The following is a 16,195-nucleotide window of genomic DNA, read 5'->3' on the forward strand; positions in this document are numbered from 1 at the left end:
TCCCCCTCATTTTGCTTGTGAGAAAACAGAGCTAAAGAGAAAGGACTTGTTACTGGCAGCAAGCTAGACTCTTTGACTCCAAATCTTGCCAGAGCACTATGGTTTTAAGGAAAAGAAAAATAAAAAATAATTCAACATTCTCACATAGTAGATTATCAAGCAATTAATGATTAATCAATCAACGTGAATTTATTAAATTGCTACCATGTTCTAGGAGCTAAAGAAACAAATACACAAATGAGAGATTCCCCGCCCCCAAAGAGTTTTTAATTCTCCTTGGGAAGTGGTAAGGAGGATGAGTTTAGGAGATGTGTAATAAATATTGGATATCAATGAAACAAATGCATGATGATTGGACAGAGGAGATAACTCTTGAACTGGGCTTTAGAGTTTCCTTGGGAAGGGCATTTCAGCCATGGGAGGTAGCTTTTGCAAAGGCACGAAGGTAGAAAATGGAGGAGATGCAATGTCTCAGAGGCTAGTTTGGCTAGAGTTTAGAGGAGAAATGAAAAAAGAAGAAAACAAGCATTTATTAAGTATCTACCATTTGCAAGGCGCTGTGCTAAACATATTACAGATATTACCTCATTCGATGCATTTAATTTGTAATTAGTATAGAACGATATGCTGTAGCCACATTGTGAAGATTTTTAAACATCAGGCTCAAGTTTGCATTTTATCCTAAAAGCAATGGGGAACCCCCAAGTTTTTTTTTAATAACTTTTTATTGATAGAACCCATGCCAGGGTAATTTTTTACAGCATTATCCCTTGCATTCACTTCTGGAACCCCCAAGTTTTATGAACAAAGAAGTGCTATGGTCACTAGGAAGAGCCTGGAATAGTTCTCCCTATGCAGTTTCACTCCTTGGCATATAATGAAACAAAGTGTAGACCTCTAAGACAAGAGTTGACCAGATTCAGCTCCATCTTCCCCTGTTAATTAGACAATAACAAGGCTCCCAGCTCTTCTATGGAGTAATTTTCTTTAAAAAATTTTTTTAATTAAAAAAATTATTAAAGCTTTTTATTTTCAAAACATATGCATGGATAATTTTTCAGCATTGACCCTTGCAGAAACTTGTGTTCCAAATTCCACCCCCCCCCCCAATCTCCTCCCTTCCCTAGATGGCAAGTAATCCAATATATGTCAAACATGTTAAAAGTATATGTTAAATTAGGGAGTAATTTTCAATAAGCTTAAACTGCTTATACTCAAACAGTTTAAAACTTCAACAAGACTTTTGGGACACCCCAGGAACCAATTCCATTTGGTAGTCTTTTTGGATTCATGTAGGATTTAAGAAATGTGTTGATATTTTGAAGGCTGAGAAGATTTTAACCGGACAGATTCAGAATTTATCCATTACTTCCAGTAGTAGCTATTTACATTGTTCAGGCAGTTTTTAGACAGATCTTTTTTACTTTCCCGCATTTTCTTCCTGATTCACAAAAAATACATCTTTATTTTTTACAATGGCCCTTTGAAACCTCAAATATGCCATGTTTTGTTGGATCACTTTAAGTAGAACATACAGATGTAGGTGGATGGTTAAATCTGGAAACGGGCAAATAGCAGTTCTTTGCAATAAAGCTCACTAGGTGGATGGAATAGATTCATTGCTAATTATGAAATGTGATAGGATTTGCTATCAGGTTGACAATCAATAACCACTTCACATGACTGATTTCTCGATACTTTCTGTTCATTTGAAATTAAAGCTGGGCCAGATATGGGAACCCATGCCCTGTAATCCTTGCTACTTGAGAGGCTGAACCTCATGGATTGCTTGAGCTAGGAGTTCTGAGCTACAGTAAAGTTAAAGTGGAGTGGGGGACATCCTAATTCTGGTACCAATATGGCAGACCCTCAGAAGCCTGGGGCTGGAGTAAGGGGAAGTCACCAGGCTGGCCAAGGAGAGGCAAGGGGGCTAAAGAGGAGAGGACAAAGCTTATCAGTAGTGGGATTAGGCCATGAGTGGATGTCACATTCTCAGCCTGGAAAAGAGAAGGAATCCCAGTCACTGGGGGTGGAGGGAGAGGGAGAAGGAAAAAGAGAGGGGAGGGAAGGAGGGAGGGAAAGAGAGATCGAGGGAAGGAGAGACAGAGAAGGAGGGAGGGAGAGAGAGAATGGGGGAAGGGAGAGAAAGAATGGGGGAGAGAAGAAGGAAGGAGGAGGGGAGAGAAAAAGAAAGAGAGAGGGGGAAGGGAAAGAGAGAAAAGAGAAAGAAAGAGAGACAGAGAAAGAAAGAGAGAGAAGAGGGAGGGAGAGCAAAAGTGGGGGAAGGAGAGGGGAGAGAGAAAAAGAGAAGAGAGGGAAGGAGATACAGAGAATGGGGAGAGAGAGATGGGGAAAGAAACAGAGAGAGACAGAGAAAGAAAGAGAGAGAGAGAGAGAGAGGGAGAGAGAGAATGGGGAGAGAGAGAGAGAGAGAGAGAGAGAAGAGGGAGGGAGAGAGAGAGGGAGAGAGAAAAAGAGAAAGGGAAGGAGGGAGAGGGGGAAGAAGAGGCAGAGAGAATGGGGGAGGAAGAGAGAATGAGGAAGGGAAAGAAAAAATGGAGGAGAGAGAAGAGGGAAGGAAGGGGGAGAGAAAAAGAGAAGGAAGGAGAGACAGAGAGAGAATGGAGAAAATGGAGAGGGGGAAGGGAGGGAGGGAGGGAAGAAGAGAAAAAGTGCAGGAGGGAGAGGGTAGAGAGAGACAGAGACAGAGAAAGACAGAGAGAGAATGGGGGAGAAAGAGAGAGGGAGAAAGAAGGCAGAGAGAGAGAGAGAGAGAGAGAGGAGAGAGAGAGAGAGAGAGAGAGAAGAGAGAGAGAGAGAGAGAGAGAGAGAGAGAGAGAGAGAGAGAAGGAAGGAGGGGGAAAGAAGGAAGAAGGGAAAGAGGAGAGAGAGAGAAGGGAGAAACAGAGAGAAAGAAAGAAGAGGCTTTTCCTCTTTGTGGGGATATATTGCTTTAGCATGATGGTGTTTATTGGTAAACCGCCTTAGTATTTAACTGCCACCATATATTTTAGCGATCTAAGAAAAATATTGCTATATGAAAAAAAAAAGTTAAAAGTAAGACAGCCTGCAAGGTAAATAGGGTTTGAAATTGGCTTCTGCTTTACTGAGAATACAAGTGCATAACTTTGCTATTAAAGAAGGGATGAGTGATACTACAGTTCATCACTAAGGGATTGGGGGGAGGGGGGAATCTGTAGGATAATAACTCTTCAACGTGTATAACAGTGGGAGGGGGGCGGGTGAAACAGTTCCTGTGCTATAACCAGGTTTCATTGTTGTTTTCAGAATTACCTTGCCTTTTTTTTTTTTCCTTTAATGTATTTAAAAACACTGTACTCTTGGTTTTTAAAGGTTAGGGGAGAGCACCACGGGGCAGCGAGGCCGTGATCTGGCCCCATTTGAATAAAACGCATAGAAGAATATGGCCCTGGGTTGCATTAAGTTGTGCCCCTCAGGATAGATCCCATAATCTGATTTGTACTCTGGCTTCCATAATTACATCTGACACTTAATTTAGAAAACAAGGCCTCTTTACAATGGAGATAAAAAGCTCACTCTATTAACTATCTAGCCGAGGACCACAATTGACAAAAAGCTTTCCCTAATTAGTATGATTGTCAAAGTGTGTTAGCTTCGGCCTTCTTTAAGAGTAATGGCTCTTTTAGAAAACTAGGCCGCTGTTTGAACTTTTTTTTTTTTTTTTTGGAAGGGGAGGGAGGTGGGAAAAGTTTAACACTTACCTGCTTTTACCTTCCAGACGTTCTTTGTTTGTAACTTTCCCAAGGAAAAAGGAAAGAAAATCATTCTGCTGCAGGAAATATTTTAGTGCTAGCACATGGCTGGAAGAGGAGATGATCTTATCAGCAGATTTAATTAAAGAAAAAAAAAAAATCAAACAGAAATAATTTTAGCCCTAGCAGTTTGTTCCCCCAAAAGGATCTGTAAATCAAGACGTGCAAATGAGAACAGCTGACCTTTAGGCACATGGATGCCGATAGAAAGTTGTTGATCTCATCCCAAATTTATGAGGCCTTTTATTTTGGAGAGTTGTATCAAATAGTCCCCACCAGGTGTGTGACTGCCAACTTCAGAAGGAAACCATCTGCTGGAATATCTTAATGCTCTTTTGCTAAAAATGAATGGGATACCAAAGACCTTTAAAGTTCAAAGACAAGATCTCAGGAGCAGAGACCACAAGCTGCCAAGGTTGGGTGGTGGGATTATTATCACTCTGGGTTTATTTCCCATTTGAGGAAATTATATGAGATGTTGATGAGTAATGGGATCGGACTAAGGCCCCAGACTTTTGGTCATAAAGCCAGAACCTGTGATGTTTGCCCGTTGGGAATTCCCTTCATGAATGTAGATTTTACCCAATCTGTGACTTAAGTGTCTATGAGAGTTTTCTGAAGCTCAGGGAGATGAAGATTTTTGCCCATGATTATGTTGCTAGTAAATATCAGAGGAGGAATTTCCAGGACTATCTGACATTAAACCCTATCCATTGTGTCCAACTGCGTATCAGAGCCCGGGATGTAACTGAGAATTTTTTTTTTATTTTCTTGCTATTTTCCAAGAGACTTCTCTCATTAATCCAAGTGTACTTGATTCTTTAGCAATTCATTTTTGGTATGATGAGCCAAGCTGAAGTCCTCCTTACTTGGTGCTGAGTAAACTAGGAAATCTGAACCTCATATTTTCTCTTAAGCCACGGCCTTCCATCTCTTTAAATCTTGTTTCATGGTATTTTATGTTTATTAAGAGATTTTTTGGAGATAAGAAACAAAATCTAATTATGCATATCTAAAAAGATTAATGGAATTGGAGTCAGGTGGTATGGAGGATAGAATGTTGAACTTGGGAGTTATAGGAAGATTCCAAAGTTCAGGTATTGCTTCAGACATTGAATAGCTGTGTGACCCGGGACATGTCACTTCTTTCTGCCTCAATTTTTTCATCTGTAAAATGGGATAGTAATAGCATTGACTTCATAGGGTTGCGGTGAGGATTCAGTGAAATAATATTTGTCAAGTATTTTGTAAAACTCAAAATGCTATTGTAAATATTATTTTATTATTATTATTATATATCATCTCTTCCATTTGAATATGATTTCCTTGAGAGCAGGAACTACATATCTATTTTCTCTTTGTATCCTCAATGTTTAGCACAATGCTTTGAATATAGTAAATGTTTAATAAATTATCATCGTCATCATCATTATCGTCACTTCCTTTGATAAACTGGTGTGATGACTCAGTTCTGGAGTTGGAAGGTATCTTGTAGACTCACTAATTCCATTGATGTCTGTAAAGAAATCCACTTTGTGACATACCCAAGACGTCCTTCAACCTTCATTTGAAGACCTTGCAGAAAAGGTCCCCTGCTATCTTTCCAAGCTCAGCCCCCTCTATTTCTGAATGGTTCTAATTCCAGAGAAGTTTTGCCCCTGTGCCTGGTTCCTAAAGGTATATCTGCAAAGTATAAGAATTTCCATAATGCTTAACAAGCTGAGTCTGCTTTCCAAAGACCAAAGAGGCTTATCTCCAGTAGACTGGTGATGAATTCTTTGGCCATAGCAACCCAACAAAGAAGTTACAAAGCGCCCCTTAGCCCGGGTTGACCTTCTGTTTCTGTTGTAAGTGTAAGTTTTTAACCCTTTCATAAATATTCATTTAGCTGAAAATAATATCTCAGCAATCACATCTGCCAGATCTTTTTTTTAAAAAAATCAATCCTATGTTTTTTGATGAACAGAATTTTTTCTTTCTCTATTTCCTCTCCCCAACCAGTGGGGGAAAAGGGTAAAATAAAAATTTGTTGTTACAAATATGCATCATCAGGCAAAAAGAATTCCTGTTGTGGCCATGCCCAAAAATATGTCTCAGCCTGCCCCCCCTGAGTCCATTGTCTCTCTGTTGGGAGGTGAATAACATGCTTCATCACATTTTTCATCATGTGTCTGAAATCATTGCAAAAGACAAGACACTATTTATCGTGATATATAGTTATCAAAATAGTTTTAACCTTTTTTGTTGTTGTTGTTGCGGTAAAGCTTATGGACCCCTTCTTAAAAGAATGTTTTTAAGTGTATAAGGTAAAAAATATAGTAATACAAAAGAAACCAATTATATTGATGTATAGATATCAAATGCTTTTTAAAAATAGCTTTTAATTTTTCAAAATATATCCAAAGTTAGTTTTCAACATTCACCCTTGTAGAGCTTTGTGTCCTAAATTTTTCTCTCCCCCTCTCCCCCCTTCCCAAGACAGCAAGTAACCCGATACAGGTTAAACTTGTACGATTCTCCTAAGCATACTTCCTCATTTATCATGCTGCACAAGAAAAATCAGATCAAAAAGAAAAAAAAATGAGAAAGAAAAAAAAAGCGAACAAACAACAAGAAAAAAGGTGACAATATTATATTGTGATCCACATTCAGTCCCCATAGTCCTCTCTCTTTGCATGCAGATGGTTCTCTCCATGTTGGAGTTGACCTGAATCACCTTGTCAAAAATACTCTTTAAAAAGGTCATTGAAATGAGCTTAACAATCTTTGATCTAAATATTTTAGGAGGAGTTTCACGTCATTATTAATAATTTTTGTTCTGTGCTTTCCGATTCAAAGTGTTTTCTTGTTGGCAGAGAAAACAAAAGTCAAATAAGAACTGAGTATTTCTGTCTTTTTGTCATCCATCATCCTACCTTTTCTTTCATCTTTTCTCCTCTATAGAGTTTTAAGAAATATTTAAAAATTATCAGCATCAGCTCATTTCGAATATTAATGTTCTGATGTAGTCCTTACTGCACTATGTCATGGATACTGGAAGACCTGAATTCAAATACTAATTCAAACACTTACTGGCTATGCGATCCTGGGAAAGTTGCTTTGAGCGGCAGCTACTGCTTTTTCAAAATGGAGATAATATCTATTTCACAGCATTGCTGCATTAACCACATAAGATAACATATATAAAATGCTTTAGAAAACTAAAAGTTCTATGTGAATTTTTATTATTATGCTATCCTTCATTCCTTTCCCTTACTATCCTTGGCAAAGCCCTGTAGGGACTATGTGAGAAATATTAATATTCAAAATGAGTGGAAGCTGAAAAGAAATGATAAAGACTGAAAAGATAATTCTCAAAATGACATAGGAGATAAAAAATAAAAGAAAAAGCTGAGATAATGGATGACACCAGATGCATAGCTTTTAAAAATAGTAATTTTGTTATCTTTTGTTTTTGTATCACTTCCATTTTCTTGTATCCTCCCCAATCCTTTCCCAGACAGTCATCTCCTATAGTAAAGATTATTGAATGAGAATTTTGAGAATTTCCTCTTCAACTGACTTTGCTTGCAGACTTTTAGGCTATGGGATCTTCTCTTTCATTTCTATGAAACCTTTAAAATCCATTCTTCTGAGTACCTAGAGGACAGTATCTGACTGCCTGGCAGTCTATTATTTTTCTCTATTACAAATCCTAAGAGGAAATTCTTAGGAGTAGCTAAGTGGTACAGTGGATAGTCACTGGGTCTGGAGTTAGAAAGATCCATTTTCTTGAATTCAAAACTGGCATCATACACTTACTAGCTTGTGTGAGCCTGGGCAAGTCACTTAATCCTGTCTGCCCCAGTTTTCCAAATGGGGTCATGAAGAACAACAAAAAGGTGAAATTTTTGCTTCCTCTTTGCTTTCTCATGGCTCACCAGCCAGTTTTCCCTTGGGGCTAAGAATCAGGTGCAGATGTTTGGTACACCTTGTCTTCCATCTTTTAAAGGACAAAATTTCATGCTATTAGTACTTCTTCACTTTGGGCTGAGAGAACACTCCAACAGATGTTCAGATGATCATTGTTCCACTATTTCCCAAATGTTTCTTATTTTCTCCTTCTGTCCAAGTGGTCTATTGTATAATTGATGATTATCTTTTATGTTTCTTTCTTTATTGGACTCTGTTATGGTTCCCTTTTCTTAATTCTCATTTTCCTCAGATCCCTACATTTTAAATATGTAGTGCTATTTCACTCCATCTCTACCCTTTAATCTTTTTTGTTTTTTAAAGAAAACATTCCCCTCAAAAGCTATATTCCTGCCATATATTCCTATTCTACTGTCTCAAGAATACAGGTGAGGTAACTTTTCTCGTATTAGCATCTCTTATTCACCTTACTTGTTCATACCCACATTTCTGAGGTCATGGATTCTATTGCTCTTGCCTCATTTGTTGGATTTTGCCTCCTATGTAATAGTGTGAGTTTCTAAAGCTAGTTATTCTTTCTGGCACCTATTACTCATTGTGGTGTCTGACTTGCTAGGTAAATGGAGACACTTTTTTCCTTCCCACCTCTTTTTTTTTTTTTTTAATTAAAGCTCTCTTAAGCTGAAACAAAATCTGTGTAATATTGTCATAGTGATTTTTAAAGGAAGTATGAATGTGGTTGTGGGGAGATTTCGCCTTACCTGTACATGAGACAGAAGGCTCTCTGTCAGTTGTTCTTTTGTGGATATGATGATTTGTCATTAAATTTTAGTCTGTTTTGAAGTCAGGAGTGCAATAGTCTTTCACTTGGGAAAAAAAATAAAGACTTTCTTAGAGTATTTGAAGAGACAATTTTATGGTGCATAAAGTTTTTAAACTCTGCTTTTCAGAATTAATTTTCATACAAATGCTAGCTCTAATTCACTGATGCATAGAGAATCAAATGAATAGATACTCATTGAGCTCCCACTATGTGCAAGGTTGTTGTAATCAAAGTATTCTCTGTTAAATATGTTATCTTGGAGGAAAATTATCTACTTCTGGGCCCTCATTCCTCTCTCTTCTGAGCTTCAATCCTGCATCAGCTACTGTGTACTAGACATCTCCACCTGGATATTCCATACCTGTCTCAAACTCTCCATGTCCAAAATGAAATGCATATACCATATGGCTCCGACTCATCCTTTACTCTGGTTTCCTTATTTCTTTTGAGCATAAAACCCTACTTCTGGTCCTCCAGACTCACAACCTTGGAGCTGTCCATGACTTCCCATTCCCTTAGCTTGCTATTTTCTTGTTCATTTTATTTCAATAGAATATCATCTGTTGTTTCTTATCTTTTTATTCTTAGGGCCATTATTCTAACCATTTCAAAGTCATCTTCATGTCTCTCACAATAGTCTAATTGAACTTTCAGCTTCCAGTTCTCCAATTCATTCTCCATACATCTATGAAAACAATCTTTCTAAAACACGAGTCCACATATGTCAGTACCCTGTCCAAGAATCTTTATAAAGACTATTGCTTCCAGAATAAAATACAAATCCCTCAGCACAATATGAATTTATTTTATCTTTCCAGGCTTCTTTCACCTAATTTCCCTTCATATTCTATCCAATCCAGTACCAGTCTGGTCTTTTTATTATTTCTTGAAGTTGGTACTCTATTTTTTACCTCCAGGTCTTACTAGATCAGTGCTTCTAAAACTTTTGTTTTCAGTATCTTTATACTATTAAAAATCACTAGGGATCTGTCCAAAGAGTTTTTGTTTATGTGGGTCATATTTATTGTTATTTACCATATTAGAAATAAAAACTGATTTTGAATTTGTAGACCTTTTGTAAGAATTTCAGAGACCCCCCAGGATTCTCTGGACCATTCTTTGAGATATCCTCAATGCCTAGAAAAAATTCCTTTTTAACCTTCATCTCTGGAAATTTCTTATATTCTTCAAAACTCAACTTAGGGATCACTTCCAATGGGAAATCTTCCCCAGATGTCCTACTTGTAAGTGTACTCTTTCTCTCCTCAAATCAGATTTATTAATCTTTAAATTTTGGGTTTCTTAGTGGAATGCAAGCTTGTTGATGGTGGAAACATTTCATTTTTTTTCTTATATTGCCAGTTCCCTAACATAGTTCCTGGAGCATACTAGGTTTATAGAAAATACTCTTTGAATTGAATGAAATAAATTGTTTTAGAACTGGGTAGGGAACAGAGGGACCTATTCAAGCTTTTGCTTATTATTCCAAAATGCCTTTTGTACCAGGTGTGTCAATAGAGCAAAATCTCATCAGTGTTGTAGTTTTTTTTATAGGCCCAAGATAAAGCTATAGCTGACATAGCAGGATGTGGGTCTCTTAGCTTCTGTTCCTCTTTGCCTCCCATAAGGGAAGGCCAAAATACAGACTTTGTTTGTAGGATCTTGGATTAAGAGGCCAAGTTGAGTGCATGGTCAACATAATTAGGTAGGGTGTGCTATGTATGAAAGGCTTAATTGTATGAATCAACTTGAGAATTATGGCACAGTTTTGTTTGCCCAGCCTAGCACAGAGGAATAATTGTGGTCCTGTTCCCAGGCATTTACCCTGGCAGGACACACATTAAGGTGGGAATGAGACTGAAAGGATTTCATGTATTGAAGCACAAAAATCCCAACCATTTTTCTTCCTGATAATTGGTAACTCTTAGAGGCTGCTCCTTCCCTTTCTGGCTCTTTCCCCTCACTGGCTCCCCATTCCTCCATCACAAGGTTTTTGTAAGATAATCACTTTTTCAACTATAATGTAAGCGGCAGCTATTAGTATTGCGGTGGTTGGTCTCAAGCTTGCAAAATATTATATAAGGGACCATAGAAATAGAAGTAGAAGAGACCTTAGAGGCCATCTAATCTAACCCTCTTGTCTTATAAATGAGGAAATTAAAGTTCAGGGAGGTGAGACTTTCACACAGGTAGTAAATGGTCCAAGGCAAAATTCAAACTCAGGTCTATGACTTGAGATTTAGCAGTCTTTTTTATTCCCCTTCTTTTATACTTTAGAGTTAAGAAATGCCCTTCTTCTTTATCTTTTCTTTCCCAACTATGTCAGGTAAGAGTATTTTTTTATTTGTTTAAACCAATCCTTCTCTCTGCTCATTTCATCTCATCCTCTCCCATATATTCCATGACTTTGTGCATTCTCTTTGAATTGTTCATCTTCCTTCTGTCCCATTTCATCTACTCCTTGCCATTGCATAGCTTATTTTTATTCAGTGATCATTTATTAAGGGTCTGCTATGTACAAGAAGCTGGGATAAGGCAAAAATGAAAAAATGAAAATGAAAAAAGGAAAAAAAAATGCAGTCCCTTTCTTTGAGGAGCTCAAAAACTAAGAGTTTAAACACAGAATAATCTAACACAAATGAATATGTTAACAAGATAGAATGGAATGGAGGCAAAGGCAAATTCTAGGCAAAATATCTTAAGAAATGTCAAGGATGGAGAAATCACTCTCAGCTATGAGAGGCTCTTTGGAAGAGGTTATATAAGCTAGATCTTAAAGGAATGAAAAATATTTCAATAGGCTGAGATATAGAGAGTATTTTCCAAGTGGGAGAAGTAGAGATAGGCTACGTGAATGTACAGAGATGGGAGAAGGCAAGTTGAAATTGAAGAACAATTAGGAATCCATGATACCTGGAATGTGTTGTGGTGAGAGGGGGAATAGTGTGAGGTAATCCTGAGAAAATAATTTGGAGTTAGATCATGGAAGGGCTTAAATGCCAAGCTGAGTTTATATTTTATTTATTGGCCACTGAAGACTGGGGTTAGATTTGTGAATTAGGGGGATTATGTGAGGAATGAAATAGAATAGGAAAATGTCTTTTTAAAGAATTTAGTATTTTATTTTCCTCCAATTTACTTCAATGTAAAAAAAAAGTTTTAAATATTTGTTTAAATTTTAAAAATTTTTTCTTTTGAGTTTTAAATTCTTTCTAATTTCCCTCCCCTTCCCCCAATTGAGAAGACAAGCAATCTGATATAGGTTATACACGTACAGACATACAAAACACATTTCCATGTTAGTCATATTATGAAAGAAAACACTAGAAAATAAAATCCAAGAAAAACAAAAGAATTTTAAAAAGCATGCTTCAATCTTCATTCAGACTCCACCAGTTCCTTCTTTGGAAATGAACAGCATTTTTCATCATAAGGCCATTAGAATTGTCTTGAATCATTGTATTGCTGATAGTAGCGATTAGTCACAGCTGGTCATCATATAGTATTATTGTTACTATACCCAGTGTTCATCTGCTTCTGTTCATTACACTTTGCATTCTTCATGTAAGTCTTTCCAGGTTTTTCTGAGAGCATCCTGCTCGTCATTTCTTATAGCACCATAATATTCCGTCACCATTATATATAACAACTTGCTCAGCCACATCCCAGTTGATGGACATCCAGGAAGGAAATATCTTGAGGTAAGACCAGTTAGGAGACTTCCACAATAAAGTCCTTTGACCTACTGATCTCTTTGTTAGGCATATACCCCATGGAGATCAAATGATAGAAAGGTCCTGTATCCACCAGCACTTTTGATAGTTCTTTTTGTGTAGGCAGTGAGCTATAGTTTTTCCCTCCTTCTACCTTCCATCCAAAGGTAGTCTCTTTAGCCAAAAAAAAAAAAAAGAAAGAAAAGAAAAAGGTCAGGTTGCAATGAAAATAATTTTATATTTATTTAGAATACCGTTGTTAGAAATTACAAAGAAACAATAAGCAAATTTAAAAATAGTAGGGAAACCTTGAGTAATGAAGATACTGGTCTTTGTACTGAGTAAATTCACCTTTATTTCAGCGATTTCATCCTTTTGGAGAGTAAAACCGGGAGAAGAAAAGGTTCCAGCTACTACCAAGCATAAAGTCAATCCCTTGGAAAGTCCCATATTTGCTGCTTCTTTTGCTATTTGCTCAGTCTTTCCATACTTCCCTGTGGCCTTCTCCAGAGACCATTAAAAAGTGCCACTCTGGAGAAGATTCTGCTGAGACAATTCCAGGCCCATGAAATGTCTCCTTCTGAGCTAGAAAGAAATTCAACTCTCTTGGTCTTTAGTAACTTCAAAAATGATTGTTATAAATCAATGAGGGATGAGATGGGAGAGGGCAGTTATGAAAGCCTACGTGAGGCTAGATAACATGACTTTGAAGTGGCTCTTAATCAGCGTGGTTATGTGACTTTGTCTAGTTCAAATGGAGAAGACAGGTGGATGCCTTTTCTTAACAATATTACTTCCTTTTTCTCTGTGTGTCTCTCTCCCTCCCTCCCCCGCCTCTCCCCCTCCCCCTTTCCTTCTCCCTCTTCATCTACTTTTCCCTCTCCTTCTCTCTCTCTTCCTCTCCCTCTCTTTCCTTCCTGTTCCTCTCTTTCCTTCCTCTCCTTTCTCCCTTTCCCTCTTCCCCTCCCTCTGTCTCTCTGTGTCCTTTTCCATTCCTTTATTTTTTTTCCCTAAAATCTTTAGTATCACTTGATTTATTTTCTTGGATTCCATTTACATTTCTTTTATAAGAAAGATTAGTCTGGCAATCATCTAAATGATGAATTGGAAATGACAGTAGGAATACTTGTTAGGATATTATTATAACAATTCATAAATAACAATGGAGAGAGGAAGAAATTAGCTCCTTGAGGGCAGGGACACTAGGTTTTGTCTCTCTCCTTGGTGCCTGGCATAGTGCTTGTCAAAAGAAATTATTTCTCAGATTCCTTGCAGCTCTGATAATTTTGAGATTCTTATACATTCAAGCACCAAGTCACACAAAATATTGATTTTTAATTTTTAAATTAGTTTTATTTAATTTTTAATTTATGGAATAAAAATATTTCTGTAACACAGAATAATAAAAAAAGATGATTGCAAATGAACCTGCAACTCTGGAATGTACAACTTGGTATTTCTTTTAAATATATAATAAATTATCATGTAAATTTTTAAAACACTGATATGAGAAAATGAAACAGGACTTATTAGCATAAGACTCATATTTCTTATATGATAAATGATTAAGTCTGTAGGAAAGATGAAGCAGTGTGACCTGAGAGGTTCAAGGAAATGGGGATCATTTTTAGCTAGTGAATGTGTTCCTGAAGGAGATTGTACCTGACCTAAGTATTACAGGCAGTGGAAGAATAATGTTAAAAGAGATAGGAGTATAGTATCATAGGCTTAGAACTAGTTGAAACCTTCAAAGTCATTTAATTCAGTCTCTTCATTTAACATCTGAGTAAACTAACAAAGACAGCATGGACAAAGTTAGGGAGGAAGGAGGAGATAGAGGAATTCCTATACTTTTGTCACTCCAAAATTCATGGAAAAGGGAATTTCTGATATTTTAATTGTCTACTAATATTTCTGTAGCTAAACAAAACAGCAGCTAATACTGGTCAATTGACAAGTATTAAATGTTCCAGGATATATGTGGAGATATAAAGACAAAGAACGAAACCATTCCTGTTGTCTAGAAGCTATATTTATAGGACTTATGTGGGGGAGTTTATTATAGGATCACTAGAAAATTATTTTAATAATTTTAGGAGGGATGAGGACTTATCTCTGTCTTTTTTTCTTTTAAGATTCAACTCAGATATCATTACCTGTATGAAATCTTTTTCTCATCCCCCTAGCTGCTAGTGCCCTCTCTTTTAAATGACTTTGTATTTAACTACTTTGTATATATTTGCATTGATCAATTTTATATTTATGCTGTATGTATTTTTATGTGTACTTATCTCCCTTATTAGGACATACACTCCTTGTGAGTAGTTTCCCTTTTTTAAAATTCTTGTAAATCTAGAGTTTAGCACGGTTCTTGGCACTTAGTAGGGACTTAATAAATATTTGATGGTTGGTTTTACAAATTATGATTTGGAAGAACATTGTTCTCTTTTTTAAAAGACTGCAACACAAGAGAAGATACAATTCATATTACCCCCAAATATTTCTCTTTTCAACATAATTTTTTATACAAGCTAATGTGATAATAATAGCAATAACAAATGTTTTATAGTACTAGCTCACTATGTGTCAGAAAAATGCTTAACAATTATTATCTCATTTACACACTTTTAACAATCTTGGGAGGTAGGTGCTATTATTTTCCTAATTTCCCCCCAATATGTTGTAAAAAAATTTAAACATTTAAAAATTTTTTTGACTTTCAAATTCTCTCTCTTCCTCTAATCTCTCCCTTACCCATTGAGAAGGCTAGCAGTATGATATCAATTATATATGTGAAATTGAACAAAAATTTTCCCATTAGCCATGTTGCAAGAGAAAATACAAACCAGAAAACAAAGAAAAATTTTTTAAAAGTATGCTTCAATCTTTATACAGATTTCATCAATTCTTTTTCTGGAGGTGGATAGCATTTTTCTTTACAAGTCCTTCCCAATTGTCTTAGATCATTAAATTGCTGAAGATAGCTTAAGACCTTCACAGTTGATCATATACAATATTACTATTACTGTATACAATGTTTTCCTGATTCTGTTCACTTTACTTTGCATCAGTTCAAACTCTCCCTAGATTTTTCTGCTCATTATTTCTTGTAGCTTAATAATATTCTATCACAATTATATATCATCATTTGTCTAGCCATTCTCCAGTTGATGAACATTCCCTCAATTTCTAATTCTTTGCCACTACGGAAAAAACTTCTATAAACATTTTTCTATATATATATATATTTTTCCTTTTCTTTGGTCTCTTTGGGAATATAAACTAAGTAGTGATATTACTGTGTCAAAGTGTACTTACAATTTGATAGCCCTGTTGTGATCTAGTTCAGATGGATCTGAATCGGCCCCACATTGGGCGCCAAAATGTGGTGAGCTTCTTCTTCTCAAAACACTGCCGGGTGATCAAAGTTCAGATCTTTTATTATCTCCAATATAGCCCGGTTAGCTTAGAGGCCTATCTCTCTGCTTGGTTCCAAGAGCTCTTGCCGCTTTGTCCTTTGCTTCTGCCTCTGCTTTCTTCAGCCTCCAGGGCCAGCACCACTCTTCATGCCATTCCGGTGAAATCTCGACTTGTAGCTTCTTCACTCTGAAGAACTTCCTCGACTGGCCCATTGAAGCTCTATTTATGCTCAAGAGAGGGATTGTGGGTTTTCTCCCATAGTGCTCTCTGGCCCAAAGAGCTTCAAGGGAGGTGTGAACTCATTGAACTCCAATGAGTAAAGGTGTGAACACAAGCCTTGTATTAATTAGTTCTACTTAGTACCTTGTTTCAGGTTCTGCCCAAAACATCTTCTTGTAAGATTAGATCAACTCTAATTAGTTAGCAGTTAGTAAGGATTCCAACATAGCCCTTTTGGCCTAGTTCCAAATTGTTCTTCAGAATATTTGGGTCAGTTCACAACTCCACTGATAGTGCATAAGTATCTCAATTTT

The 16,195-nt window shown here is 36.8% G+C and overlaps 1 protein-coding gene across 4 annotated transcripts in view; it reads left to right on the forward strand.

Moving 5' to 3' along the window:
• FHIP1A (FHF complex subunit HOOK interacting protein 1A) overlaps window positions 1–16,195 on the forward strand; it is a 371,400-nt gene that overhangs the window by 232,832 nt on the left and 122,373 nt on the right. The window lies entirely within an intron of this gene.

The sequence above is a fragment of the Antechinus flavipes genome, chromosome 6 (genome assembly GCF_016432865.1).
Source record: "Antechinus flavipes isolate AdamAnt ecotype Samford, QLD, Australia chromosome 6, AdamAnt_v2, whole genome shotgun sequence".
Taxonomy (NCBI): Eukaryota; Metazoa; Chordata; class Mammalia; order Dasyuromorphia; family Dasyuridae; genus Antechinus; species Antechinus flavipes.